This window comes from Bufo bufo, chromosome 2 (assembly GCF_905171765.1).
Source record: "Bufo bufo chromosome 2, aBufBuf1.1, whole genome shotgun sequence".
Taxonomy (NCBI): domain Eukaryota; kingdom Metazoa; phylum Chordata; class Amphibia; order Anura; family Bufonidae; genus Bufo; species Bufo bufo.
The window spans coordinates 469161770-469189127 of record NC_053390.1 but is presented as its reverse complement, the minus strand read 5'-3'; the positions used below and the strand labels follow the sequence as shown (position 1 = coordinate 469189127).

Below are 27358 nucleotides of genomic sequence, written 5' to 3'. Positions count from 1 at the left end.
TCCATTCCTGAGAGAAGACGGTGTATTCTATGGATGGAGACGTCTGGTTACGGTGAAGGGCAGGTCGGAGGTGTCGGACGGGCGATATCTAGGTACCTAAGGGCCATATTATTTCAGTCCTTCCTGAACTGTCACCAAGAGTGGGGTTGAGGGGGCAAATATATCTTGAAACACCTTCCCACGAATGTAAAATATAACTTTTATTAATATCCTTAAAAATAAGCTCAGATCAAGCTCAGACCCCGTGGGTCTGACAAACAGATATATCCCGACGCAGCATTTCCCCAGTCAGTGGTACAAAGACCAGTTCGTCAGGAGATTGCATATTGAAATGTATACTTAACTAGAGTCTCACGATATAGACTCTCACATTGGTGCCCATCAATCAGGACCCACTTGGAGACTTGAGCAAGGGTGCAGGCTTCTGGGATGTAAGGTGTCTCAATGCTGATTTCAACATTGGCGCCTTATATCTCATCTCCTCCCACTTAGTCACTCTCCCTTAATTACTCTTTTGATATCGCCAGAATGTTATCCTAAACCTCTTCCCTCTACTCCCCCCAGCGCCAAAGAGGTCCCCAGACCCTGATCTCTATTCACTCACCCCTGCATACTTCGGTTTCTCTGAATTAGATGTTTCAAAAAGCCATGCAGGTTGCAGAACGCCGCTGTTCCACAGACCGGAAGTTCGGTCATCTCCGAGCGCTCCAAGGGCCGGAAGTTCCAATACCGGAAATGTCCCTGGAACGCTCCTGCGTTCCACAGACAGGAAACAGATCCTCTATAGTGGAATCAAGTGCCAGACATACACTTTGGAACGCATATGCGTTCCACAGGTAGATCGCCACTATTTTTCCAAATTAAACAACGAGATATATCTTTGTTAGACGATCATAAAATACACCTGTATCCATAAATACAAATTAGAGGTAAATAATTGTAGAGGCCTTTCAGATAAGCTAGTCTGCTGGAAGGAACAGGAAAGGAGGAGGAAGGGAGGGGGGGGGGGGGGGGGGGGGGTCAGACAAAGTACATGGGAAGGGATAAATCAAAGGCAATCAACACCTTTATTTTAAATATCGCCCACAATATTATCCCAGAATAGGGGCATCCATTACTGATACGGGTGACCCCATAATGGGTTAAATGATACATACCATTGGATCTATTCCGATCCGATAAACAAAGATATGGGACTCATTCCCAATATTTAGACCTATATTTGACAGCTGCTTGGAGATGAAATTAAGGTAAAAAAGGAACACAGTCATGTACAGTGGAGTAGGGAAGACATACCGTGTCAGAACATTCTAATCATATGACACTGACTAGAGAAAGCATCCAAATGATAGTTGTTCATTCAGACCTTCAGGATTGGATGTCCTTAGTCTGTAAATCCATTGGCAATCCTTCTGTAATATCCTCCTATCCCAATCACCCTTTCGTGGTGAGGGGGGGATAACCTCAATGGATTGAAATCTTAGGGAATTTGGATTCCCCTCATGAAATTTATGAACATAGTTGCCCACCGGTGTGTCACTTTTATGTTTAATATCAACTATGTGTTCACCGATCCTCCTTCTAAGCTCTCTTTTCATCTTCCCTACATAATTCAGAGGGCATTGGCAAATAACCAAAATACACCATTCCGCATTATCTACAATTCGCGAAATCCCTGATCTCATAACTTCTTCCTGTAGAGACACTTCTAAATGTTTTCGATTTAGAGATAAAAGGGCACGCCACACACCTCTGCATTTAAACATTCCTAGGGGTCTCCTCTCTAGCCACGTACCTACGGTTCTTGGTTTAGTATACAGACTATGCACCAGGCGGTCCTTGATGGATTTCTCCCTTCTAAACGTAATTGCTGGTCTCGGTGGGAGTACTTCCGTCAAGTCCATATCAGTCTGTAGGATGCCCCAGTGTTTTCTAAGTATTTCAAATACTTTCTCGTGGGCATTATCATACGTACCAATTATTCTCATTATCCCCTTTTGTGGGTCCTTTTTTTGGGGCCCCAAGAAATGATTCCTGTCCTCAGAAATCTACTTCTTAAATCTCTTGATTGTGCAACAAAAGTAGAGGTGTCAGTACAGTTCTTTCTAATCCGTTTGTATTGACCCTTCGGTATTCCCTTTTTTACCGGTTTCGGATGGAAACTCCCCCAATGTAGAAGGCTGTTGGTCGCCATGGGTTTTCTAAAAGTTTCGGTATATAACATACCCTCCCTCTTAGAGATTTTCACATCCAGAATCTAAATTTCCCTGTCGCTGAATTTAAATGTGAATCGTAATCCAATAGGGTTCTGGTTAAGAGATTTAACAAATGATCTGAAGGCCACCTCTGGACCATCCCATAACACAAAGATGTCATCAATATATCTCCCCCAAAGGAGGATGTGGGTGGTCCAGGGTTCCTCCATATCACTAAAGACCAGACGTCCTCCCACCAGCCCAGGAGCAAATTCGCGTACGTGGGCGCACAGGGGCTACCCATCGCGGTGCCCCTGAGCTGGTGGTAGAACACATTCTCAAACAGAAGAAAATTGTGGGTCAATATAAATCTGAGGAGAGATAAGACAAAGGAGTTGTGAGCCCTAAATTGAATGCCCCTGGTTTCTAGAAAGGAATGTGCAGCCTTAATACCCTATTCATGTGGTATGCTGCTGTAGAGAGCCTCAACATCTATGGAGGCCAACAGAGTAAACTCCTCCACAGCAGCATCTTAGCATTTTAAGAAGTAAATCAGTTGTATCCCTAATAAAAGAGGGTAACGCAGATACAAACGGTCTAAGGACTTTATCTACATATACACTGATATTCTGGGATAGGGGATTCCCTATCATGACCGAATACACCAACACCCAATATGTGTTCATAAAATGATGTATGGGTGCATGGCAGGGTTCTAGAGTCGAACAGCTGAATTGGCAGACATGGATTTTAGCTGCCATGTCACATTTAAAAAAATGGAGGTCCCCAGAAATGAAAAATCCCAAAAAGTGACCCCATTTAGGAAAGAGCACCCCCGTACGAACATTTTAAGTGGTGGAAAGAGTACTTTTTACCAAACAGGTGTCTCACAGAATAGATTATGTAGTGGTTGTTGGAAAGTGGGTATGCAAGTGAGGTGGACTAAATCAGAGATATGGAAATATTACAGGGAGCATAAAGGATGAAATTAAAAATCCATGGATGAGTGGTAGGTTCGGAAGCATTCTTTCATGCAGAAGCCAGGTTTATCAGGGCAGGTGTCGCACTGAAAATTGGTGTCCTTTCGTATTCCCCTTTTGTAACAAACCTGACATCTTTTTTCGGGTCTTTACCCTATTTGCTGTTTGTGGGACTTCACCAGGGAAATGTTGTCCTGGTACAAAACGGGCACCATGACCTTCTGAAGTACTCGGGCCCTCCCCTTCCTGACTTTGGAAAATTAGGGCCTTGATTACCGCCTCTTGGAACTGAAGGAAAGTTCCTGTCTGGCCTGCAGTTCTATGTAAAATGTATGCATTGTACATTGCCATCTCTACAATGTATATGGCAAGCTTTTTGTACCACACCTTAGTTTTACGCATGGCACTGTAGGGCTTCAGAACTTGATCGGACAGATCAACCCCTCCCATGTGCCTGTTGTAATCAAGGATGCAGTCAGGCTTGTTGACAGGGGTAGTGGTACCTCGCACTTGGGCAGGAGAACTGGCGTTTGTGTGAATGGTGGTTAGTACAAGGACATGCCTCTTGTCCTTGTACTTAACCGCCAGCATGTTCTCATGGAGGAGAGCCTTACTGTCACCTTTTTTTCCGAGTAGTTGCCCTACCAGGGATCTAGGGAGCCCTCTCAGATTTTTTCGCACTGTGCCGCAAGCCACAGTACCTCAGGCTTTTAGGGACATAATTAGGGGTATGCTGGTGTAATAGTTATCTACATAGAGGTGATAACCATTATCCAGCAGTGGGTGCAGTAAGTCCCACACAATCTTGCCAGTAACTCCTAGGACGGGGGGGGGGGGGGGGGGGGGGTCTATTCAGGGGTTGTATCCGGGAATCTTTCCCCTCATAAACCCGGAACCTACAGGTGTACCCAGAGGCACTCTCGCACAGCTTGTACATTTTTATTCCGTACCGAGCGTTGTTCCAGCCAATCGCAGTGCTGGGAGGGGACATCAGTGTCTGATGTCCCCTCCCTGACCTCGGAGGTGACATCAGTGTCTGATGTCCCCTCCCTGACCTCGGAGGTGACATGGGCTGATGTAATCAGCCCCAATCACCTCCGTCCCAGCCACCAGCAGCACCACAGATTGGCCGATTGTTGTATAGCGCTGCAATAGGCGTTGCTCCAGCCAATCGCAGCGCTGGGAAGGGACACCTGTGTCTGGTGTCCCCTCTCTGACCTAGGAGGAGACATGGGCTGATGTCATCAGCCCCCTCCCACCTCTAGCCGAGCCCCCCTTCGGCTCCATTCATTGCCGGCGCTGCGATGGGCTGGTCTTCACTAGCCAGCCAATCGCAGCGATCGGGGCTGCAGGGGGGGCGGAAAAACTCCTCCTCACCTTCATCTAAGATGACTGACTGCCGATTCGTGCAGTCAGCTTACTCTGGTCACCGCGCGATTCGCCACGGTGACCGGAGTTATCCATGACCTACTATTACGTCACGATGCGGTAAGTCGGGAAGGGGTTAACATTATACACTGCTCATATCTAGGGTTGAAATGGAGAGAAAAAATTAAATAAAAAAGGAAGAACCAGTGGAGCGCCAGAAATTGATGTGATGGGATGGAAAGCGGCTGATGGAAACAGCCCCAGTGTTGGACACAGTATTGAAAATTATGGAAGCAAAAGTGGCCAGTTGGCCCAAAAGAATTAATCCGGGATCAGTAATCCCTTGAGATTCACCCTTTGTGGTAAGGGAGATAGTGCTAGTTAGAGGGATGTAAACTGATCATAAAAAGATAAAAAACATAAATAACATATTAGTGCAAGAGTTTTCTAGTCACTCTAAACCTCTCAGGGTCATTGGTCAATGGAAAAGTCTTTACTCACTTCACCAGGGAGGACGGCACAAGATAAAGCTGAAGACACTTGTTGCCAATCCTCGCCGAGATTGTATGTAGAGTCGTAGTTCTCACGTGGTCCCTCCAATATATGACCCGGTGGACTCCAATATACAAACAAATTACTTATCCTGCGATATATGAAAATATAATGGTGTTACTTACTTTGATTCAGCAGTTTCTTCTAAAAACGAACTTTTATAATATGTAAATTAGGTCTCTACCAGCAAGTAGGGCGGCTACTTGCTGGTAGCAGCTGCAGAAAACCGCCCCCTCGTCGCGTTGATTGACAGGGCCAGCCGGGATCTCCTCCTCCGGCCAGCCCTGTCGGCATTTTAAAAATCGCGCGCCTGTGTTCATTCTGCGCAGGCGCTCTGAGATGAGGAGGCTCGCCTCCTCAGAACTCCCTCAGTGCGCCTGCGCCGATGACGTCTTCTATTTCGGTGATGTCATCGGCGCAGGCGCACTGAGGGAGTTCTGAGGAGGCGAGCCTCCTCATCTCAGAGCGCCTGCGCAGAATGAACACAGGCGCGCGATTTTTAAAATGCCGACAGGGCTGGCCGGAGGAGGAGATCCCGGCTGGCCCTGTCAATCAACGCGACGAGGGGGCGGTTTTCTGCAGCTGCTACCAGCAAGTAGCCGCCCTACTTGCTGGTAGAGACCTAATTTACATATTATAAAAGTTCGTTTTTAGAAGAAACTGCTGAATCAAAGTAAGTAACACCATTATATTTTCATATATCGCAGGATAAGTAATTTAACTAGCCCAAAAAAAAAATATTGACTTTAGTGGGGTGACAGAAGCCCTTTAAGGTCGGTACTTGTGTTAAACAGCCACCTTGCCCACCAATAAGCTGTAATGGGAGCGACACAGTCTCATGCTCCATGTGGCCACTAGGCGTCATATTGAGAGCTACATTCTTTGCTACACTTTCTCCCTGGCACACACCAGCACAATTACCCGATGCTTCCAAGCCTTGGGAAGATACCAGTCATAATTTACTGGTGGAGTGAAAGTGCTCCAAGTGTGCACATGTCTACACCACTCTTGCAGCGGTGTCTCCTTCTCCTGTGCCATATTGCTGGGTTCCCTCCCCGCAATAGCATTCCCTCGCTTTTGTCGAGTCATCAACCATCAAAGCTTCCTGAATCTTACAGAAGGTACTGTGGGCACAGTAACAATAGAAGTGTCAGTTTTTTAGGGGTAACAGGCATTGGTAAAATGAAAAAAAAAAATAAGACAGAGAGCAAAAGGTTTTCGGTGCGTGTCTGCTCAGATTCCCTGCCAGGCCACGCCCCCTGATAAGGTGCACTTAAAAACCTAGAGATCAATGTTATCCCAGCATCACTTGGGTTGAGCCATGATTTGAAATGGATAAAGCCCCTATTTATATGCTTACAATAACCATTTGACTTACGGTGTAGGGTGATATACGTAACATGCTGCATTTGAATAGCACTAACCAAGCTCTGACTACGCAGAAAGTTACAGTTCTCAAAAAGCAGTGAGCAGAGGAAGGGGAATGATGTGACTGAAGAACTGCACAACACACACGGGGGGGGGGGGGGGGAGTTGTGTCATTTACAAAAAATGCTATTTCAGTAATTGGAGTATAAAAAGTCACAAAGGCTTTTGTGCACCTTGGGCGTGTCAAGGGTGTGGCGGTTGTCAGGGCAAATTTAGCAAAAAACTTTTCCAGTCAGGGGATGGAGTTGTTCTTACACCAGGTGCACAGACTTCTGGAGGTGCGCTTAATTTATGACAAGGTGCATGCCTTGTCATAAATATGCCTAATCCTCCGGCAGCGCAGAGGAGAAACAAAAATTGGCGTAAAATGTGGGTCTTTGTAAGACCCCCAGTGTCCTTAGATTGTTTTCACAACCTGTGGATGTGCATCCACTGCGCCAACCACGCAGGAGGTAGACTGCTGACCCACTGGGATCAGGGACACTAAAGCAGAGTACCAGAGCAACCAGACTAGCTGATGGTCAGGAACAGGCTGAGGTCAAAGTACAGGCAGGCAACTATCAGTATACCAACAGGTAGACGGATTATAGCTCAGAAAGCAAGGTAAAGCTCACTGGCAAGACCTGTATTGATCAGGCAAAGAGTGAGAGAAACAAGCAGATATTTATAGGGGAGCTAATGAGCTAGTTACTCAGAAGCTAGACAGAAAAACACACAGCAAGGATAGAGGCTAAACCTGACATGAAATACACAGAATTAAGCTCCTGTACACACATACAGCATAGCTGCTAAATGTCCCGAATTTGCCGGGACTGTCCCAGATTTTCAGAGACAATCCTGGCAAATTTACGCTACCTCGGGCCAAAACTGGGCAGGGCTAACAGAGATCCTGCCCACAAATAGGTGTTTATGGGTGGGTCTAGGGCAGAGGCGTGGCTTATATGCCCCGATTTTAACAACTCAAATGGTAAGTAAGATACAGGTGCATCTCGATAAATAAAAATATCATATGGTGATGCTAATTTCATTTTCCAGCAGGACATGGCACCTGCCCACACTGCCAAAAGTGTCAATACCTGGTGTAATAACCACTTATCACTGCTTGAATGGCCAGCAAACTCACCTGATCTAAACCCCATAGACAATCAATGGGGTATTGTCAAGAGGAAGAGTTGACACACCAGACCCACAATACAGACGAGCTAAAGGCCACTATCAAAGCAACCTGGTCTTCCATAACACCTCAGCAGTGCCACAGGCTGATCACCTCCATGCCACACCGCATTGATGCAGTAACTCATGCAAAAGGAGCTTCGACCAAGTATTGTTCAGTAGGCCAACATTTCTGTATTGAATATAATTTTTTATTGGTTTTAATTGGATTTCACCCTAAGTTTGTTAAAGCGGTGCTGTCCCTGTACTCTGCCCCTCATGCAAGAGTGCGGGGTAATGGCATACTATCCTCCCATTTTAACATTTCTAATGGTACTCGCCAGGGCTGCCCATTGTCCCCTAACATTTTTATACTCTGCCTGGAGACTCTCATTCAGGCCATCAGGCAAAATGACAATATCAAAGGGGTACAAATTGGTTCCATGCATCATTCGGTGGCGGCCTTTGCCGATGATATGTTGCCGATTCTGTCTGATCCTGTCACCGCCTTCCCAGAGATCTTAAAACTATTGCATGATTTTGGCCACTTGTCCAATTTTAAAATAAATCTCCCCAAGTGCTCAGCTATGGGAATTAATGTACCATCCAACACCATTTCCTCACTGTCTACCACCTTCCCCTTCAAATGGGCATCATCACATATTAATATATCTAGAGATCCCAGCCAATTATTTCATTTAAACTACTCTGCCCTTTTATCTGACATCCGGGTACAATTAAAGGACTTAAAGATTCCCTACCTTTCTTGGATAGGTAGGAAAAACCTATTAAAGACTTATGTTTTCCCTAGATTACTTTACATTCTTCAGACCCTGCCAATCTCCCTGCCCAAACCATATCTGTTGCAAGTGCGTAGACTTTTTTCTTCCTTTATTTGGAAAAAGACTAAACCTCGTGTATCTTACAACCTACTATCCCAACCAATTTCTAGGGGGGGTTTTGGTATGCTGATGTACAGAATTATTATCTAGCCAACTTACTGAGGTTACACTATGGGTACCCCGCCCTCTGTTGACACTGTTGGCAAAAATTGAACCCTACATATCTGGGAATTTGTAGTGCCTGGATCAGGGTATCCCCCCTCTTGGGACTCCCCCGGGGTCCTTCTCCATTCATGCCCATCCGCTTGGTTCCTTATTATCTAAATGTTGGGTATAGAGATGTTCTTAACTTGTGGCCGAGCTTTGGCAACGCGGCTGTGGGGGATGTATTGAAGGGTAACATAATTCCGAAGCTGCATGATTTAGGGGAATTCTATAACATGAGCAAGTGGTCACACTTGCACTACCTTCACTTCAGTACCATATGTAAGGATTATCTGGTCAAAGCTCAAAAAGATTACATTCCCTCTTGGTATGACACCATTTTACAATTCCCCAGCCCCAGACATAAACTACTCTCCTTTTTTTATAATAAGTTACTTGAAACTAGGATGGTGGAGAAGCCTTTCTATATCAGACAATGGGAGGCTGATCTGGAAGTAAGCTTCACCGAATCAGAGGTAGATAGGATTCTTAGCCATTCACACAGTTTTTCCCGTTGCATAACAACACAGGAAAATGCTTTTAAACTTGTTACTAAGTGGTACCGTACCCCAGATCTGTTGAATAAAATGTTTCCTTCGGTGTCGGAGGCCTGCTGGAGGTGCCATGCATCTAAGGGCACAGATCTGCATGTTTGGTGGTCGTGCCCTGGGATTCACCCGTTCTGGAATGATGTGACTAACGAGATTAAGGGATTATGCCCAGCTGGCACGACTCTTACGACCAAAGCTGTGCTCTTAAACTTACCAGAACTGCATTGTCCCCTCAGCAAGCACTCCTTACTCTCACATCTAATAGCTGCGGCTAAATTGCTTATTCCTCTTAAGTGGCTTTCTGATCAGGCCCCTACCATACAGATGTGGAGAGACAAGGTTCAGGAAATTTGCAGATTTGAAGAGATGTCCAGCTGGGAATCCTTGTCGCACGATAAATACTTAATTACCTGGGCATCGTGGCTTCAGAAGTCCCAGAGGTCATCCCTAGATCCTTAACTCTGGTCTTTGAACACCCCATATGTTATTACTGACTGCTCAGCCCTCTATCCTCTTTGTAGCTTGGTTCTGATGTCTGTACAACTCACTTATTCACTTGAAGTGTTATTACTTATCAGGCTCATCTCGATGTCTATGGTCATTGCTTGTAGCAGTTGTGTGGCTATTTGTAAAGCTGTAACCTGCTCTCATATACAGTACAGACCAAAAGTTTGGACACACCTTCTCATTCAAAGAATTTTCTTTATTTTCATGACTATGAAAATTGTAGATTCACACTGAAGGCATCAAAACTATGAATTAACACATGTGGAATTATATACATAACAAACAAGTGTGAAACAACTGAAAATGTCATATTCTAGGTTCTTCAAAGTAGCCACCTTTTGCTTTGATTACTGCTTTGCACACTCTTGGCATTCTCTTGATGAGCTTCAAGAGGTAGTCCCCTGAAATGGTTTTCACTTCACAGGTGTGCCCTGTCAGGTTTAATAAGTGGGATTTCTTGCCTTATAAAGTGGGTTGGGACCATCAGTTGCGTTGAGGAGAAGTCAGGTGGATACACAGCTGATAGTCCTACTGAATAGACTGTTAGAATTTGTATTATGGCAAGAAAAAAGCAGCTAAGTAAAGAAAGACGAGTGGCCATCATTACTTTAAGAAATGAAGGTCAGTCAGTCAGCCGAAAAATTGGGAAAACTTTGAAAGTAAGGGCTATTTGACCATGAAGGAGAGTGATGGGTTGCTGCGCCAGATGACCTGGTCTCCACAGTCACCGGACCTGAACCCAATCGAGATGGTTTGGGGTGAGCTGGACCGCAAAGTGAACGCAAAAGGGCCAACAAGTGCTAAGCATCTCTGGGAACTCCTTCAAGACTGTTGGAAGACCATTTCAGGGGACTACCTCTTGAAGCTCATCAAGAGAAAGCCAAGAGTGTGCAAAGCAGTAATCAAAGCAAAAGGTGGCTACTTTGAAGAACCTAGAATATGACATATTTTCAGTTGTTTCACATTTGTTTGTTATGTATATAATTCCACAAGTGTTAATTCATAGTTTGGATGCCTTCATAGTCATGAAAATAAAGAAAACTCTTTGAATGAGAAGGTGTGTCCAAACTTTTGGTCTGTACTGTACATATGTCTGATGCTTTTATGATCCAGGGGCATGTTGCCCTATTTTTTGAATAATTGTTTATGTATGCCTCTCATACCTCAATAAACAGAAATTTGAAAGAAAGAAAATATACTGTAGAAAACACGGTATTATCTCCAAGGAACTGAATTCAGTTCTAGGCCGGTATGGTTGATTATGTATATATATCTGTATAGATAAAAGATAAACCAGATTTGGATTTAATCAGACATTTGTCGCCTAAGAGAAATCAGGTATCAAATTGATTTAAAATATAATTGAGTGGTATTGTTATAATAAGGCATAATTGTGTATATATATATATATATATATATATATATATATATATACATTTTGCATATCATTGATTGAATTTCAATTGTCACCAATTTTCTTATATATTAGTTTGCACCATATTATTGTTATTTTTAAATAAATATATATTTTGATATACCACGCCTTCTTTTTGTCGTCTAACTTAGCGCAGATCACAAGCTCGTTTTAGCTTGGCATTTATGATAATAGATTAGAATCTCCTTCATTACAGATTCCAATTTATTCACATAAATATTATAGACTGTCAATTGTAGACAGCATAAATATTCCGACATAACGTGCAAGTATGGCCACCGCTGCTGAATTGCAGGGTGGTCATAACCATGAAACTAGCAGTGTATAATGTGATGGAAAAATTAATCAAGCCAGCAAAGGAAGCAATATGGATAATAATTAGGGATCGACCGATATTGATTTTTTAGGGCCGATACCGATAATTTGTGAACTTTCAGGCCGATAGCCGATAATTTATACCGATATTCTGGGAATTTTCATTTTTGAGGAAAAAAAAAAATTCCTACACAAATCTGCTGAAAATTAATATGTTTATTGTTAATGTGTATTTTGGTTTATTGTTAATGTGTATTTTTTTTTTTATAAATCTTTTTTATTTATACTTAATATTTTTGTATTTTTTTTTTTTACTAACTTTTAGCCCCCTTAGGGACTAGAACCCTTGTCCTATTCACCCTGATAGAGCTCTATCAGGGTGAATAGGAGATCACACTGTCCCTGCTGCTCTGTGCTTTGTGCACACAGCAGCATGGAGCTTATCATGGCAGCCAGGGCTTCAATAGCGTCCTGGCTGCCATGGTAACCGATCGGAGCCCCAGGCTTACACTGCTGGGGCTCCGATCGGAGGAGCAGGGGAGAGGGGATCCTGTGGCCACTGCCACCAATGAGTAATACTGGGTGGGGGGAGGGGCGCACTGCGCCACCAATGTTTTTACTATTGGCCGGGATTGGGGTGGGGGGCGCACTGCGCCACCAATGATTAATACTGGGGGGCTCGGGGGGGGGGGGCGCACTGCGCCACCAATGAAGAGGAGCCTTTCATTCATTCATATACAGGAGGCGGGAGCTGGCTGCAGAATCACATAGCCGGCTCCCGACCTCTATGAGCGGTGGCTGCGATCCGCGGCACCTGAGGAGTTAACTACCGCGGACCGCAGCTGCCGTTCATAGAGGTCGGGAGCCGGCTATGTGATTCTGCAGCCAGCTCCCGCCTCCTGTATATGAATGAATGAAAGGCTTATCTTCATTGGTGGCGCAGCGGCCACAGCCCCTCCCCTCCTCTTGTCTCCTCTCCTGCTATTGGCGGCAGCAGCAGCATCACAGGGGGGAGGAGACACTGCTTCCTTCTCCCCTGTGCTGCGGAGGGAACACAGAACGCGCTGAGAGCAGCGCGTTCTGTGTTCCCCATACGTTATCGGTATATCGGCAAAATAGATGCCGATACCGATAACGTTCAAAATCCTCAATATCGGCCGATAATATCGGCCAAACCGATAATCGGTCGATCCCTAATAATAATAATACATTTGTAAGTGCCTTGTATTAAAGGGGTTCTGCACTTTGTTTAAACTGATGATCTATCCTCTGGAATGCACACGGACGTCATCTGTATTTTTTGCGGACTGCAAAATACTGAAAAACCCATACGGTCGTGTGCAAGAGGCCTAATATTTTTTCAAGACTTGTGTGATCACCTAATAGAATTTCTTTTTTTTTTTTTTTTTACTTGTACAGAAAATAACAACCGATTAAAACTTTTGCAATGTGGGACAAACTGAAAACACTTATTTATATACTACTGATTTTCAAACCAATAAAGAAATTGGTGAGAGGTGAATTCTTGTTAAGAAGTGGCAGCAATCGGGCTATCAGCCCCTAATTACAGGGTGATTGCCTTATTTCTTGCACTGAACTCACTCTGTAACTAGCCTTATGAACTTGAACATTTAACATGCTTAACAGAGGCCGGTTGAGTCTTAAATCTGTAATTTCTTTAAACATTGCGCGGTCTGACCTAGGGTCGAATACGCTGGGATCTCTACTCCTGGGAAGACGACTTCAATGTTTTCCACTAATGAATAATCTTTCTTAGGGCTCGTTCACATGACCGTTGGTGTCCCATGCTCGTGTTGTGAACCGCAAATTGCGGTCCGCAATGCACGGGCACCTTCCGTGGGGCAGGCGCATGGGGATCGCAGACCCATTTACTTGAATGGGTCTGCAATCCCTCCGTTCCGCAAAAAGATAGAACATGCTCTATCCTTTTGCGGTGCGGAGGCACGGAACGCCAGAAAGCATGCCGTAGTGTTCCGTTCCGTGCTTCCGTTCCGCATCTCCGGATTTGAGGACCCATTGAAATGAATTGGTCCGCATCTGTGATGCGTAATGATAACGGAACGGTGCCCGTGTATTGCGGATCCGCAATATGGGAAAGGGACTCCTACGGTCGTGTGAACGAGCCCTTAGTGTAGAATGATGGACTTCAAGTTGTTTGGAAATGGCATTATAAGCTTTCCCAGATTGATAGGCAGCAACAATTGCTTCTCTAAGATCACCACTTGTTAACATACACCTGAGAGCTCCAGACTAGCAAACTCCCAAAACTGCTTTTCTAGAGGTAGTCTTACTTGCTGATGATCAACTCATAAAGGGCATTTGATTAGCAGCACCAGACTGCTACTTACCCTCTTAATTACTACGAAGGGTACTTTTACACTAGTGTTTTTCTTTTCCGGCATAGAGTTCCGTCCTAGGGGCTCTATACTGGAAAAGAACTAATCAGTTTTATCCTAATGCATTCTAAATGGAGAGCGATGCATCAGGATGCCTTCAATTCAGTCTTTTTGACTTTTCAGGACGGTTTGCTTCGGTTTTATGTCCGGCCAAAAAACTGAACACTTGTCTGAATGCCGGATCCGTCATTTTTTTCCATAGGAATGTATTAGTGCCGGATTTGGCATTCAAATTGGTGCATTGACGGATCCGGGATTCCGGTCTGCGCAAACGCAGACCTTTAAAAATTAGGAAAAAAAAACACATAAAAAAACTTAGCCGTTTTGCCGGATGACACCGGAAAAACGGATCCGGTATTGCAATGCATTTTTCAGACTGATCAGGATCCTGATAAGTCTGAAAAATGCCTGATCAGTCAGAAAAAAATGACATGCGTTTGCATACAGTTTGCCTGATCAGGCAGGCAGTTCAGGCAACGGAACCAACTGCCTGCCGGAATCAAACAACGCAAGTGTGAAAGTACCCTAAATACTCTTTCACACGGGTGACGTGCGGGAAAAGATGCGGGTGTGTTGCCTGGAAAATGCGCGATTTTTCCCCGCAAGTGCAAAGAGTTTTAATGTGTTTTGCACGCGAGTGAGAAAAATCGGCATGTTTGGTACCCAGACCCGAACCCGGACTTCTTCACAGAAGTTCAGGTTTGGGTTAGGTGGTGTTGTGTAGATTTTATTTTCTCTTATAACATGGGACCCGATCTTTATTATTTTCCCTTATAACATGGTTATAAGGGAAAATAATAGCATTCTTAATACAGAATGCTAAGTAAATTAGGGATGGAGGGGTTAAAAAATAAAAATAATTAAACTCACCTCATCCACTTGTTCGCGCAGCCCGTTTTCTATTTTTTCTTCTTCTTTGAGGACCTGGGAGGAAAAGGACCTTTGGTGACGTCACTGCGCTCATCACATGGTCCATCACCATGGTGATGGACCATGTGATGTGCGCAGTGACATCACCAAAGCTCCTTTCCTCCCAGGTCATCAAAGAAGAAAAAAGAAGAGAAGCCGGCAGCGCGGACAAGTGGATGAGGTGAGTTTAATTCATTATTATTATTTTTTAACCCCTCCATCCCTAATTTACTTAGCATTCTGTATTAAGAATGCTATTATTTTCCCTTATAACCATGTTATAAGGGAAAATAATAAAGATCGGGTCCCCATCCCGATCGTCTCCTAGCAACCATGCGTGAAAATCGCACCGCAATTTTAACGCAGCCTCATTCTCTTCTATGGGGCGTGCGTTGAGTAAAAAAAATGCACAATATAGAGCTTGCTACAATTTTCCCACAACGCACAAGTGATGCGTGAAAAATCACCCCGATGTGTACAGCCCCAAAGAAATGAATGGGTCCGGATTCAGTGCGGACCTCACGCATTGCACCCGCGTGGAAAACTCGCCCGTGTGAAAGAGGCCTAAGGCTGTACTTCGTGTTTACTTTGGCATAGAATTACTTGAATAAAAGTAATTTGTCATCCGGGGGTACATTTACCTAATTTTAAGACCTTCTAAGGAAGAGATTTTTTAAAATGTTGTCCCGATACGTAAAATTATAGAATTCAAAAGGCTTACTTTGTTTTTCTCATGATTGTATTAGAAACTTACTTATGAGAAATGCTTAAAAACTATGCAATGCTACATCAAATCGGTCAATGTGCAGCCACTACGGATCGACCGATTATCGTAAGTACCGATATTATTGGCCGATATTTAGGATTTTGTACATTATCAGTATCGGCATCTAACCATGCCGATATACAGATAATGCGTATAAAGCGAATACTAGTGAGTGCTTCCGTTATGGAAGCGCGCACTAGTATGCATCGGGTGACGGGAGCAGGGAAGAAGCGCAGCAAGCGCTTCCGATACTCATCTGAGGTCTGATCTGAGGTCTGATAGGGGTTAATAAAGGTCTGATCTGAGGCCTGATAGGGGTTAATAGAGGACTGATCTGAGGTCTGATAGGGGTTAATAGAGTGCTGATCTGAGGTCTGATAGGGGTTAATAAAGTCAGTGAGGTGTGAAAATTTACATTTGGCACTAGTATATTATAAATGTAAAATATAAATTGACTACCAACTAAGGGCTTTATTAATTTATAATTTACATTTATAATATACTAGTGTCAAATGCAAATTTCCACCACCTCAGTGACTACCAACTAATATAATATATATTATGAGATATAAAAAATATTGGTATAAATTATCGGCTATCGGCCTGAAAGTTCACAGATTATCGGTATCAGCTCTAAAAAAAAATCAATATCGGTCGATCCCTAGCAGCCACAATTGATTAATGCCTCCCATCCCGTATAAGTAGCTCTTAGACGTAATAGGTACCCCTCAATTATAACAAGCAGTACCCGAACATAAACAGCAGCACCCTTCCAGTAATGATGACCATTAAGAAATTACACACAAACAAATTAGAAGTTTGATAGCTAGAAATTCAATTGATGATTAGGATAATGCGTATGAGTATTACCCTGATTTGGAGATTAGTGCCAAAATAATCCCTTGACTTGGATAAGAGTGTACATTAATATGATCTATTATGAACTAAGGTAAAGGGAGCTTATAAAATGCAGCTTAAGTTCAGCATCTGATTTAGACCATGGTGAGCTTTTTGACCCTAAATACTGATAAATACTGAGCAATTCTAGCTGCTCCTGTACCCCATCTAAGGTCGCAATGAGCCTAATTTTCATTTTTTCATTTTCCTTATTCATTTTGGTTAAAAGCAATTCCATACGTTTGCTTACCCACACTGCTTGATGAGCTATCCTGAGGATCTTATCAAGGTGGACCCGCTCAAGAAAACTTAGAGGACCTTTCATCTGGCAAAAAATTCTGAACAAATAGTGTCATGATCTGTACAGCGGCACCCAGGGATCTCACTGCACTTACTATTATCCCAAGGCGCTGCTCTGTTCTCCTTCTATGCCCTCCGGTATGTTCGGTCACTTGGTTATAGTAGGCGGAGACTTAGGGGACTTGGTTATAGTAGGAGGAGACTGCCCTTGTTCTCCTGGGCGTCTTCTTCTCCCAGGCTGTAGCGCTGGCCAATCACAGCGCAGAGCTCACAGCCTGGGAGGTTGTTTTCTCCCAGGCTGTGAGCTCTGCGCTGCGATTGGCCAGCGCTACAGCCTAGGAGAAGGAGACGCCCAGGAAAACAAGGGCAGTCTCCTCCTACTATAACCAAGTGAGGGCATAGCAGGAGAACGGAGCGGCGCCCAGGGATAATACACTGCTCCAAAAAATAAAGGGAACACTTAAACAACACAATGTAACTCCAAGTCAATCACACTTCTGTGAAATCAAACTGTCCACTTAGGAAGCAACACTGAGTGACAATCAATTTCACATGCTGTTGTGCAAATGGGATAGACAACAGGAGGAAATTATTGGCAATTAGCAGGACCGCTACCTCCGCCTTTGTGCAAGGAGGAACAGGAGGAGCACTGCCAGAGCCCTGCAAAATGACCTCCAGCAGGCCACAAATGTGCATGTGTCTGCTCAAACGGTCAGAAACAGACTCCATGAGGGTGATATGAGGTCCCGACGTCCACAGGTGGGGGTTGTGCTTACAGCCCAACACTGTGCAGGACGTTTGGTATTTGCCAGAGAACACCAAGATTGGCAAATTCGCCACTGGCGCCCTGTGCTCTTCACAGATGAAAGCAGGTTCACACTGAGCACATGTGACAGACGTGACAGAGTCTGGAGACGCCGTGGAGAACGTTCTGCTGCCTGCAACATCCTCCAGCATAACTGGTTTGGCATTGGGTCAGTAATGGTGTGGGGTGGCATTTCTTTCGAGTGGCGCACAGCCCTCCATGTGCTCGCCAGAGGTAGCCTGACTGACATTAGGTACCGAGATGAGATCCTCAGACCCCTTGTGAGACCATATGCTGGTGCGGTTGGCCCTGGGTTCCTCCTAATGCAAGACAATGCTAGACCTCATGTAGCTGGAGTGTGTCAGCAGTTCCTGCAAGACGAAGGCATTGATGCTATGGACTGGCCCGCCCGTTCCCCAGATCTGAATCCAATTGAGCACATCTGGGACATCATGTCTCGCTCTATCCACCAACGTCACGTTGCACCACAGACTGTCCAGGAGTTGGCAGATGCTTTAGTCCAGGTCTGGGAGGAGATCCCTCAGGAGACTGTCCGCCACCTCATCAGGAGCATGCACAGGCGTTGTAGGGAGGTCATACAGGCACGTGGAGGCCACACACACTACTGAGCCTCATTTTGACTTGTTTTAAGGACATTACATGAAAGTTGGATCACCCTGTAGTGTGTTTTTTCCACTTTAATTTTGAGTGAGACTCCAAATCCAGACCTCCATGGGTTGAAATATTTGATTTCCATTTTTTTATTTTTGTGTGATTTTGTTGTCAGCACATTCAACTATGTAAAGAACAAAGTATTTCAGAAGAATATTTAATTAACTCAGATCTAGGATGTGTTATTTTTGTGTTCCCTTTATTTTTTTGAGCATTGTAGTAAGTGCAGTGAGATCCCATATCATACTTAGTTCACAATTTTTTGCCAGATGAAAGGTCCTCTTTAAGGCTCATTTAGATGAGTAGAGAATCGTTACGATTTGAACACTAGTGATTCATGGTAGACGATAATTGTGTAATGTGAGTATATGTAGCGATGTGTCAGTAGGTCACTCGTCAATCACCTGAACAATTATCTGCTCATCTAAATGAGCCACTAGAAATCTACAGCTTGCTGAAACTTGATTAAGAACATTAGATGGTGACTGATGCTGAGAGATACGCTCTAGAAGTGGTCACCATTATCAAGGTGGTTACTCCATAATCAGGCGTAAAGGGACAGATTCTTAGGGACAGTACCTGTGCCCCTCCCTGTATATTTGATTGATGTCACTTCTCCAACAAAAACACACTACTCCCCAGTACTGTTAAGAACGTGCAATTCCTTTTTTTGCCTCTCATAATAATTTTGAAACAGTTATTTTTCTGCAAATGATAAAAACTGTTCTATAGTAGGTAGCAACATACCGTAAGTTGTTGAAACAGCTTAACACATTATTATGATGTGAAAGATGCTCACTGTAAATCTTGCGAATATTTCTAATTCTGGTGTGTCTCCCACCATTCATGGGTTACATGGAATATGTAAGTAAGCATCATGCACTCTAGTAGGCATTAGAGCAGGTAGATCCGAGCTGGGTAGACACAATCAGTGATGAGAAATAATTTGTGTGAAATTAGGGTAACATGTGGAATAACATGTTATCCTTTATGTAAGTTCACGGATGAATGTCCATAAAGTCATCACAACTTAAAGGGAACCTGTCATCTGGATTTTGGGTATAGAGCTGAGGAATAAAATAAAAGCACACAAAGCTATGAGGAATGGATATTGCGGATGTTGCTAGCGGCCATCTAGCAACCCATGTCCTTAGCTCTATACACAAAATCCTGGTGACAGGTTCCCTAAGTCTTTTGCATTTGGGTACAGCCAAACAGGATTGGTTTTCCACAGAAGAATTACCACTGTGGATACGTCTCAGATTTCACCCTCCACTGCAAAGGGTGAAATCCACAGCGGAAACCCACAGCATAAATTGACACGCTGTAACTTAAAATCTGTATCACACATCAGTTTATACTGCAGACTTATTTCACAGCAGAGTTCCTCAAATCTCATCCACTTGGCTGGCACTGTAAAACACTGCAGATTTGCAGTGGCATTTTAAGCCCTGTGTGGACGTATTCATGAGGTTTTAATGCTAGAAACTAAACTCATTGAGTGTGCTATGTTTAGTGTGTTGAGTTGATTTTCTGGCCTAAAAGGGTTTTCCAAGACTTTTATACTGATGACCTATCGTCTGGATAGGCCATCAGTATCTGATCGGTAGGGGCCCAGCACCCAGGACCTCCGCTGATCAGTTATTTGAGAAGGCAACAGCACTCGCAGTAGCGATGGGACCATCACGCACCTCAGCCTAGGCCATATGACGTTACGTTCATTGGTCAAGTAGCGTAGGAGCAGCTCAGCCCAAGTAAAGTGTATGGTGCTGAGCTGTAATACCAAGCACAGCCACTATACAATGTACGTTGCTGTGCTTGGTGTGCTGAGAGAAGGCTGCGAGTGCCTTTACACATTATATTCAAACACAACTTTTTTGTTGTGTGTATGACTTTTTGATCACTTTTTTTTTTTTTATGGGAGTTGAAGCGACAAAAAAATGGCAAATTGACCATTTTGACTTTTTTCCGTATTGCCATATGTGATAAATATTTAATAGTATGGGTGTTTTCGCATGTGGCGATACCCATGATGTGCATTTTTTAAATTATTTACATATTTTTATTTACATTTTGGGGAAAGGGGAGGTTTTTTTTATTTCCAAAAATTTTTTTTACACTTTTTTAGCGAAGCATTAGATTGCTTCTTTCATTCACTCAAATGATTAGCATTACAATGTATGAGGAATACATTACTGGGGTAATTTAGCAAACTGGTGTAAAGTATAGCAACCAGATTCAACCTTTCATTTTTGACAGCTATGGAAAAAAATGTCCCTATGGAGCCCCTGTCTTTGGCTAACTAATGCGCGGCAGCTTCTGTTCACTCAAAAGGACAGAAGCTGCAACACACTGCATCTGGCTTCCCTGATACTCGCCAGGGAGAGCCGGGGCACACCCGGAAGCAAGCACTTCTGGGTTTTTGCTCCCTCAGATGCCTTGGTCACGTCTGAAAAGTTAAATGTCTGCGATTGCTGTTACTGCCGGTCCCAAACATTAGTCCCGGGTGTCTGCTGTTTAAAAAACCAGGCACCAGGGGCGTGGCCTGTGGCTTGATGAAGATGGCTGCACTGTGAGAGAGCTCTGGTACAGATTCCCTCTAAAGCGACTCCAAAGCTACTCTAGAAGATCAACAACACCTAAATATTCATCAGCAACACCTGCGGAAGATATGATGACCCGAAAGTGGTCCACGCGCCCGGGCCATGCCGCCTCACTGACTTTTTTTCCTCGCAAGAGATAAGGCAAGGCTATTTCCGGCGCCTCGGCTTCACAGTCTCCCGCGCCACACATGGGGAAAAGCCCAGCAAACCTCGCAGAGTGTGCTGATTCTCCTCCGCCAACAATGGCTCCAGGGTCCCTCTCTCCACCCGGATCAAGCCAAAGCCGGAACAATGAACAAAGATCCCCATACAGGGGAAACAGAGAGACGACGCAGAGCAAAGCCCAGACTAGCAAAGGAAAGAAGATGGCGCCCGACCATGCGGTGAGTGACTCAACGCCAACTTCTAGCCCCCCACACCAGAGGCCCTGTCTATCCATCACGTCTGCTAACTTTATACTTACCGAGATAGATATAACAGCAGACCCCCTCCAGGACTTCCCCACCTCAGATCAAGCAGCATCGGAGGTAGTTATAAAATCTATGATATCTGCTCTCCATCGCTCTCTCACTACCTAACTACAACATGTGGCCTCAGCCATAACAGCCTCAATAGACTATATAGGCTCAAGAGTGGACCATATTGAAAACAAAATGGGAGAACTCACAAGCTCTCATAATGAGCTGAGTGATGCACACTACTCTCTTGAAGACGAGGTTAAAGCCTTAAAAGCCAAAATGACTGACTTGGAGGACAGACACAGGCGTAACAATTTAAAGTTCAGAGGTATCCCTGACTGTCACCTTTCCTGATTTTACTCAATATCTTCAATAGCTTTAAAAGGTGGCCCTACCTGACACAGACCCTCAGATTTCCCTTATAGACCGAGCCCGTCGACTTCCTAAACCGAAACATATCTCAGAATCTCTACCTAAAGACGTCATCACCAGGATTTACTTTTATCATATTAAGGAAGCCTTGGTCTCCGCAGCTAGGAAAAATAAAGGTCTGCCACATCCTTATCAGAAAGTTCAAATGTAATCTGATCTATCCCAGGCTACCTTACAGGCGAGGAAGAAACTTTCTCCAATAACAAGTGTGTTGAGAGAGATGAAAATCCCATATAGTTTCCCGCTTAAGCTCCTGATATACAAAGAGGAGAAAATTCACGCCCTAAAAAACCTGGAAGAAGGTGAGGCCCTTCTGCGTTCCTGGAAGGTCCTAGATTACTAGGAATGGTTTACTGTGGGTGACTGACTACGGTCTTATAAAAGATCTCTAGAGCTCAACCCAACTTGAGGGTAGGAGCTGCAAGGTTGAACTGTTTTGACCCCGTTAGATATTTGGGGCCCAGAGAATATAGGTCCCCAGTTTACTACCAGAAGCAACAATTGTTAAATATTATATGTTATCTCAATGTTTTTATGTTTATATTAACCTGTGTTTTTCCTGATCTTCAAACTTCTGTGCCCTCTCAACTAACTGCACCAACTGGTGTATATATGACACTAAAAGCACATACCCCATTTACACAATATGGCGGTTAGAGTGATGTCTATCAACGCCAAAGGCTTAAATTCCACATACAAGAGAGCCTCATTGTGGACAGATGCCCGGTCAGCTCAGGCTGATATAGTTTGTGTTCAAAAGAAACATTTTGTTAAACTCAAGCATCCCACCTTCTCACACCGAGGCTTCTCCCACATCTTTCTAGCCAACTCGGAAAAGGAGAAAGCTGGTGTGACCATAGCAGTAAGAGACACCATATAGAAAATATATTGATAGATGATGGAGGCAGGTACCTTGTCCTAGAGTGCACTGTGGAGTCTACTACCATGACGTTAGCAAATATTTATTCCCCTAATAAATCCCAAATTTGCTTTTTGAATAAAGTGATGAAAAAAATTAAAAAAATCCAAAAAGGGACACTATTGGAATGTGGAGACTTTAACATTATCCCTGACGAAGATATTGACTCCACAGGAAGTGGCAGAGTACCTCCTCCAACTCTGGGAAAATGGTTGGGAAATAATTACCTATATGACACTTTCCGTTGCTTGAATGCATGTTCTCGGGAGTACACCTTTTATTCTTCACGCCATAGGTCATTCTCTCGCATTGACCTTGCCATTGTTGATAGATCTTTGCTCCCAAGGGTGAGTGCAGCTACAATAGAAGTCACCTTGTGGTCAGACCACGCACCAATATTCTCATTGTCCCAGAGATTCTCACCCCATAGATCCTGGAAAAACAATGTATATCTACTCAGACACCCCAAATATAAAGACCAAACTGATTGTGGTTTGGCCGATTATTTTTCCATCAACAATACCGATTATATCAACCCCTTTCTTCTATGGCAGGCACACAAGGCTACAATTAGAGGAATTCTTCTAAAACAAACTTCCCATTTTACAAAATGCCAAATTAACGCATTATTATCTGATGTTACCAAAGTGGAAGATATGAAATGCAAGAGGCCTTCCCAAGCCTTACATAAATCCTTAATGTCCCTCCGCCATGAAATACACTCTGTGTTACAAATGGATTATGATCGCCAAACCACCTCCCTTCGCATGTCTTATTATAACTCCAATAACAAACCAAGCAGAATAATGGCCAAAAAGATAAAACCTATATTACAAAAATCTAACGTACTTTTTGTGATAGACACAGATTGAGTTACAAAGCTCAATCACCCTAATGACATAGCAAATGCCTTTAGCAAATATTACACAAAACTATATAATCTAGGAGCAGACCCCTCAACTCCTCAACCCACTCAGGAAAAAATGTCCTCCTTCTTAAATAATATTAATCTCCCCTCATTAACTAATGACCAGATAACCAAACTAAACTCCCCCATTTCCAAAACAGAAGTTATGGCAGCTATAAAAACTCTCAAGCCTCATAAAGCCCCTGGGGTTGTACTTTTTGGCCAGATGGATACTGAAATGAGTATTATCAAATATTCACTCCCTTACTAATACTACACTTGGTCAACATGTTCAATGCTGTTTTGAATGGAGAACATTTTCCTGCAGAAATTCTTCAAGCCACAATAGTTACGATTCCAAAACCAGGTAAACCAACTGAATCTCCAGCCAACTTTCGCCCTATTTCACAGCTTAACTGTGACATTAAGCTATACGCCAAAATTATATCTCGAATTCCTTCTGCAAATAATTCACAGTGATCAAGTGGGGTTTACAAAAGGCAGACAGGTCCCAGATGGTACAAGACGGATTTGGGGGCTTATGCAGAGAGCGGGGGGGGGGGGGGGGGGGGGGAAATGTCTACAAACGCATTCTCTGCTCCTTACCTTGGACGCAGAGAAGGCGTTTGACAGAATCCATTGGGAATTTGCATTTGCGGTTTTAGCAAAATTTGGTTTCCAGGGCCCCATCCTTCAGGCTTTACAAGCCTTATATACTCAAACATCTGCCCGTGTCTTGGTGAATGGCACATTCTCTAGACCATTCCACATCACTAATGGCACACACCAGGGATGCCCTCTCTCTCCCTTTCTTTTTCCTGATGGTGATGGGACCTTTGGCTAAAGGGATTAGGATGTCAGAGGGTATCAGAGGCATTCCAGCTGGAAATAGACAACACAAGTTGGGACTTTTTGCTGATGATGTGATCCTGACCTTATCAGACCCCTTGTCCTCTTTAGGGACGACATTGAACGTTATTCAAACATGATTATAAGATCAATGGAACTAAATCTCAAATATTAGCTATTAAGGTTCAATTCCCATTCCAATGGGCAACATCTTCCATAACCTAACTAGGAATTCAGCTGTGTTTACTCTTTCTAAACTACTCCCCTGTAATTATGATCTTTTATATAACTCCCTACAAATAGAGTTGGCTAGATACGCTAAAATAGAGCTCACTTGGCTAGGACGTATAGTTATTTACAAAATGATGGTACTACCAAAAATACTTTTCTACTTCCGCACTTTAGCGATCCCACTATCAAAAAAGCTACTCCATAAGTTCAAAGGACAAATGCTCTCCTACATTTGGGAAAAAGATAACCATAGAGTCGTAGCATCCATTTTATACTCACATAGAGGACATGGAGGAATGGGAGTTCCAAATCTCCAGCATTATGATGAAACAATCCTATTTAAGCAACTGAGGTTCTGGTGCAGACAAGATCATATAATAGGGTGGCCGTTAATAGAAGTTGAACTTAACTTGGGTTCATGAACTCTACTTTTGGTTCATGCTATTGATCCAAAGTTCCCTCTCCCCTCAGCTTTGTCACTGAAAGCCACAATCCAAATATAGGGCTCCAGATGGCGACTAAAATGGTCGCCAATGCGACTTAGAATTGCAAAATGGCGACAAGACTTTGTAGTCTTGTCGCCATTTGCGCCTAGACCCTCCGCTGCTCTGCCGCTTTAATAAGAACGGGATTTCATACAGCAGGCAGACGGCAATCCAATAACAGAGTTCCGCACAGTACAGAGCTCTGTTTTTAGTGAGGAGGCTGCTGATTGGTCATAGTATGATCCGTGGGCTGCCCTGCCATTGGCTGCTCCTCTCACACCCCCATTCTCCCGCGCTGAACACAGTAGCAGCTTGCTCTTCAGTCATGAAAACAGGGAGGCGCTCCATGCCGACTGCTCCACAGAACAGGTTAGCATGAGAAGTTTTTCAGCGCATACTTAACATTCCACAAACAGTCACAGTCACCCCTGCGCTGCCACTGCTAAAGGCTAATCCTTATGTCTTTACAACCCTGATAACACTCAGGGGGCCGCTGCTGGTGCTCCGTGTGAGCTCCCTGCCTGGGCTCACAAAAATTATCTTAATAAGGGAAGAAAAGGGTTAATAGGAGCCCAGCGCTGGTCAAGACACTAAAAAGCCAGTGAACCATATCTCTTTCAATAGTCCGTGCTTAGTAGGAGGAGATAACCTCCCCTCCTACTAAGCACGGACTTTTGAAAGAGATATATGGTTCACTGGATATTTAGTGTCTTGACCAGCGTGGGGCTCCTATTAACCCTTTACATACTTAACATTAGTAAGTGCCGAGATGACTGATGATCACCTCGCCACTTGCTAATGGCTGCCGCTGCCCAGTATCCCCCCGCCTACCTAACTCTCACCTGAGGGGTTAATAGCGGCGGATAGCAGCGCGCAGCCAGAGGCTGGGTGCCGGGTATGGGACATGGCCGGCACCCGCAGCGCAGCCTGTGTTTGTATTAAGCATAAACTATATTCTGTGGTGGTGCAGTGCACCGAAAGCCGCCCCCCTCCCCCCCCCCCCCAAAGTATTATAATTATTGGTGGCAGTGGCAGTTCCGATCGGAGCCCCAGCAGTGTAATCCTGGGGCTCTGATCGGTTACCATGGCAGCCAGGACGCTACTGAAGCCCTGGCTGCCATGTTCAACTCCCTACTGCTGTGTGTACTATGCACAGGGCAGCAGGGAGAGTGTGAAGTCCTATTCACCCTGATAGAGCTCTATTGGGGTGAATAGGACAAGGGATAAAAGATCCCAGGTTCTAGCCCATAAGGGGGGAAATAGTTATTAAATAAAAAGTAAAAAAAAAAGTAAAAAAACAAAACACCAAAATAGTAAATCACCCCCTTGCCTAATTTTACATATGTAATCACAGGGAACGACCTGTTTAAAACGTAGCCTTTAATCTAATTATAACATAAAATAACAAAACTCCCACAGACATACATAGAAAAAGAACAAAACAGAAAATATATCCTTAATGACATGGAAGATGATACTTATAATGGTTCAGAAGTGCGGGTCAGGTGTGGACTGAGAGGATAGAAATGAAGTCTAGCCTGTCCCTATTCCTGGCCCTGGGCTAAATGGCCCTGCCTAAGAACGGAATGGCCGCCCTGATAAGGACGATCCCGTATTCTGGAACCTCCTGGTGGCCCTGATAAGGCCCTGTGACCCTGGTGGATCCCTACTTGGGGCCTGCTCTGGGTACACAAAACAAAAACAAAGTATAGATAATCATTCAAAAAGCAACAATCCAGCCACCCCCTTGGATGCTCAGTGGCGTGGGTGGAAATGCTGCCAATAATAAATAAGTCATAAGGAATATATAAACAGCCAGAGATATGGCTATCTATGAATATGCATCATCAATGGACAATAACACTGTGTAAACCCCACACACCGGATACACTGTGTGACGTCAACACACCAAGATACGCCGTTAACATTTGTACATATCAGTATATAAATTATGATGTATATACACATTCGGCACCAGAAGCACTACATCTAGTATGCAATCAGATGCCGGAGTCCCAACGCGTTTCACCCTGATTGATAGTCGGGTTCATCAGGGGACGTATATCAAAGTACAATGCTTTAGTTAGGCATCAAAAAGAGGTAACCAATCTAATGGCAAGGTCCTCAATTATGATGACACCGTTAGACCAGATAATATACTAGTCGCATTATGTTCATT

At 44.0% G+C, this 27358-nt stretch overlaps 1 protein-coding gene and 1 long non-coding RNA gene across 2 annotated transcripts in view; both read right to left on the bottom strand.

Moving 5' to 3' along the window:
• ZBTB7A (zinc finger and BTB domain containing 7A) overlaps positions 1 to 27358 on the bottom strand; it is a 126488-nt gene that overhangs the window by 29585 nt on the left and 69545 nt on the right.
• On the bottom strand, positions 113 to 15826 carry LOC120989537. The gene is made up of 3 exons (XR_005776275.1): positions 15696 to 15826; positions 12706 to 12722; positions 113 to 123 (listed from the first exon to the last, which is right to left on the bottom strand). It is a non-coding gene; the product is annotated as an uncharacterized LOC120989537 (long non-coding RNA).